This window comes from Onychomys torridus, chromosome 6, assembly GCF_903995425.1.
Source record: "Onychomys torridus chromosome 6, mOncTor1.1, whole genome shotgun sequence".
Taxonomy (NCBI): domain Eukaryota; kingdom Metazoa; phylum Chordata; class Mammalia; order Rodentia; family Cricetidae; genus Onychomys; species Onychomys torridus.
In genome coordinates, this window is record NC_050448.1 from 19,500,481 (window position 1) to 19,504,441 (window position 3,961).

Consider the following 3,961-nt stretch of genomic DNA (forward strand, 5'->3'; position numbering starts at 1 on the left):
AGAAAGATTTATAGCGGGGGTGGGGCACACCTTTATTTCAGAGGGGAATGCAGAGGCTGACTGATCTCTGAGTTTTAGGCTAGCCTGGTCTAGTGATCCCGTTTCAGGAGAGCCAAGCTTAGGCAGTGAAGGGCAGAAAGCTGGGGAAGATTTAAATTGAGCAAGTGGGTCATGTTGGAGCTCCAGTAATCAGCAGATCTTGGCAGATTTGGCTATGTGGTTCTGGCTTTAGAGTTAAGGATAGAAGAAATGGGTTATGTAAGTTGCCTCCATGACTTAAGAGGTCAGGCATGTGTCAGGATGTCCCTTAATGGAAGCCTAGCAGATAGGCCATTGTGTAAGCTGTGAAGTTGAAGCCTGGAATTCCTTGGAGAACCCAATGTTAGAGAAGCCAGTGTCATGGGATACCTGCAGAGGAGAGCTGCTAATGGGGAATGGAACCAGCTCAAGAGAAAGAAATGTGTTGCACTCAACAAAGCTGAACAGAGTTGGACATCTGAAGAGCTTTTTCACATCAGCCATTGAAATGCAATGTTTGGAGTTTTTCAGTCTGGCTTTGGTCCAATTTTCTTCAGTATGCCCCCTTTCCTTACATTTTGAAATGGTAATGTATATCCTGTGCCATTATATGCTGGAAGTATGTGATCTGGTTGTTTTATTTTGATTTTATAGAGGATTACATTTAAGAGACTGTATGAATCTCAGAAAAGTCCTTGAACTTTGGACTTTAAAACATTTTGAGGCGGAGGAGGAGGCTCAGCGGCCGGGCCGCAGGAAGCACCCCGGGGAGCGGCGGCCGTGTGTGCGCAGGAGCAGTGCGGGTTCGGGCGGGCGTGATCATGGACGAGAAGTTGTTCACCAAGGAGCTGGACCAGTGGATCGAGCAGCTGAACGAGGGCAAGCAGCTCTCCGAGTCCCAGGTCAAGAGCCTCTGCGAGAAGGCTAAAGAAATCCTGACAAAAGAATCCAACGTGCAAGAGGTTCGATGTCCAGTCACTGTGTGTGGAGATGTGCATGGGCAATTTCATCACCTCGTGGAACTCTTTAGAATTGGTGGTAAATCACCAGATACAAATTACTTGTTTATGGGAGACTATGTGGACAGAGGATATTACTCATTTGAAACAGTTACATTGCTTGTAGCTCTTAAGGTTCGTTACCGGGAGCGCATCACCATACTCTGAGGGAAACACGAGAGCAGACAGATCACACAAGTTTATGGTTTTTACGATGGGTGTTTACGAAAATACGGAAATGCAAACGTTTGGAAATACTTCACAGACCTTTTTGACTATCTTCCTCTCACTGCCTTGGTGGATGGTCTGTCGCCGTCCATAGACACACTGGATCACATCCAGCACTTGACTGCCTACAAGAAGTTCCTCATGAGGGTCCAATGTGTGACTCGGTCATCAGATCCAGATGACCGTGGTGGCTGGGGGATATCTCCTCGAGGAGCTGGTTATACCTTTGGCCAAGATATTTCTGAGACATTTAGTCATGCCAATGGCTTCTCCTTGGTGTCCAGAGCTCACCAGCTGGTGATGGAGGGATATAACTGGTGCCATGACCGGAATGTAGTAACAATTTTCAGTGCTCTAAACTATTGCTATCGCTGTGGTAACCAAGCTGCAATCATGGAACTTGATGACACTCTTAAGTATTCTTTCTTGCAGTTTGATCCAGCGCCTTGTAGAGGCGGCCACATGTCACCCGTTGTACCCCAGACTACTTCCTGTAATGAAAATTTAAACTTGTACAGTGTTGCCATGAACCGTATGTTGACCTAATGGAAATGGGAAGAGCAACAGTAACTCCAAAGTGTCAGAAAATAGTTAACATTCAAAAAACTTGTTTTCACTCGGACCAAAAGATGTGCCATATAAAAATACAAAGCCTCTTGTCATCAACAGCCGTGACCACTTTAGAATGAACCAGTTCATTGCATGCTGACGCGACATTGTTGGTTAAGAATCCAGTTTCTGGCATAGTGCTCTTTGTAGTTACTTTTGCTTTCTTGAGAGACTGCAGAAATAGGATGTAAACATTAGCACCTGACTTCCACTTAGCTGTAGCTTACTCAGCATGACTGTAGATGAGGATAGCAAACAATCATTGGAGCTTCATGAACATTTTAAAATAAGTACCAAGGCCTCCCCTCTTGTTTTGTTTCTTTTCAGGGATACCATTTAATTTAATTGTATGATTTGTCTGCACTCAGTTTATCCCCTTCTCCAATCTCAGCCCCACGCTGTTCTTTGTTATTGTCAGAAAACCTGGTGGGTTGTTTTGAACAGAACTGTTTCCTCCTGTAAGATGATGTTACTGCACAAGTCACCACAGTGTTTTCATAATAAACTTGAGAACTAGAAAGTCAGGTTTGCATTGTATCCGTGGGGCACGACTGGTGCTGTTCATTAAACAAGATGAATTAGTCAATTGATCCATTTTGGAATTTGTAGAATTCCAGGTAAAGAAAAATAAAGATCAAGGCCACTGTGTAACCTCTCTGGCAACTCATTGGTGTTCTTCAGAAGACCTTGGGGACTTGTTTGTCTGACATATTGGCGTTTGTCTTGTTGCTGGCCTGCGCTTGTGAAAGAAAACTGCTGCTTCAGTAGGATGATTGTTAAACCCCAGAACTGCAGAGTTTGTTTTTAGGACTTTACTTCAAATGGCATGTTTTCAGATAGAACTTAAACTAATGATGTGTCTACTCAGTGTAGTTTCTGATTATAAATATATTGCTATGTATATTTCATGACTCTTTAAAATGATTGACAGAATGGTAAGTTCTTAACAAACATTTGTACATTTCTTGTCAAGTCATGTGATCTCAGAGTTAAATTTGTCTCAGATAAGCTGTTAGAACCTGAGCCTGTGTTAAGTTCCTTAAGTGGTAAATCAGTGAAGCCAAGTAGAAACCGATTTTTGGGTTCGAGTCTTGTCCCAGATCTGAGAGTGGTACCCGAGTGCCATGCTCAGTGAGTAATGAGTTTTCCCTTCTCTTCTTTGACTTGGCTTAAAAATGAAGACACTTCTTCTGTGGGGACTGAAGAATTGCTATTTTAAGCTACCTGGGCAAACATCAGGATGCTTAATCATTGCTGTGTGAGTGTAGTAAATAAATGTTTCCTTGTTTTGTGCTGTGTTGGATTTGGAACTAACAGTGAAGTTACAACATTGCCCTGTATAAAAACAAACTGGTTCATGAAAAAAAAAAATTGAGACTGTGATAGACAATGGAGACTTTTGAAGTTGGACTATAACCATTTTGCATTATGATATTTTTACAAGTTTATGGGGGCCACATGTGGTAGTTTATGTGGTAGTTTGAATGTAACTGACCCCCATAATCTCATAGGGAGTGGCATTATTAGGAGGTGTGGTTTAGTTGGAGTGGGTATGATCTTATTTGAGGAAATATGTCACTATGGGTGTGGGCTTTGAGGTTTCCTATGCTCAGGAGTGTCTCAGTCGACTTCCCATTGCCTGCAAGATATACTCCTCCAGCACCATGTCTGCCTGCCTGCTGCCGTGCTTCCCACAATGATGATAACGGAGTGAACCTCTGAAAGTATAAGCGAGATCCCTTAATTAAATGCTGTACTTCTAAGAGTTGCTATGGCTATGGTGTCTCTTTACAGCAATAGAAACCCTAAAGAAGGCAAATATGCATGAGGGTGAGGTCTAAAGTGCCATGGACATACTAGGAGGCTGGAGATGCCAGGAATGTGGGATGTATGTAAGAACTCTCACATTTAAAAAGTGGAAGAAGCCTGAGAGAGAGGCCAGGTGGACTGAAGGAGTTAAGGCTGAAAAGGATCTGTCTATGCCCTCTAGAATTCATTTCTTGTAATCATATTCCCCACTTTCTTGTCCTGGAGCTTCAAGCTTGGTATTTTTTCACTTGTATTTGGTCTTACTCTTTTAAAGATTTTCTGTACTATTACCTACACTT

The 3,961-nt window shown here is 42.7% G+C and overlaps 1 pseudogene; it reads left to right on the forward strand.

The window, feature by feature from the left end:
- Positions 1-839: 839 nt before the first annotated feature.
- LOC118585909 lies at positions 840-1,741 on the forward strand (annotated as a pseudogene).
- The last annotated feature ends 2,220 nt before the right edge of the window (positions 1,742-3,961 follow it).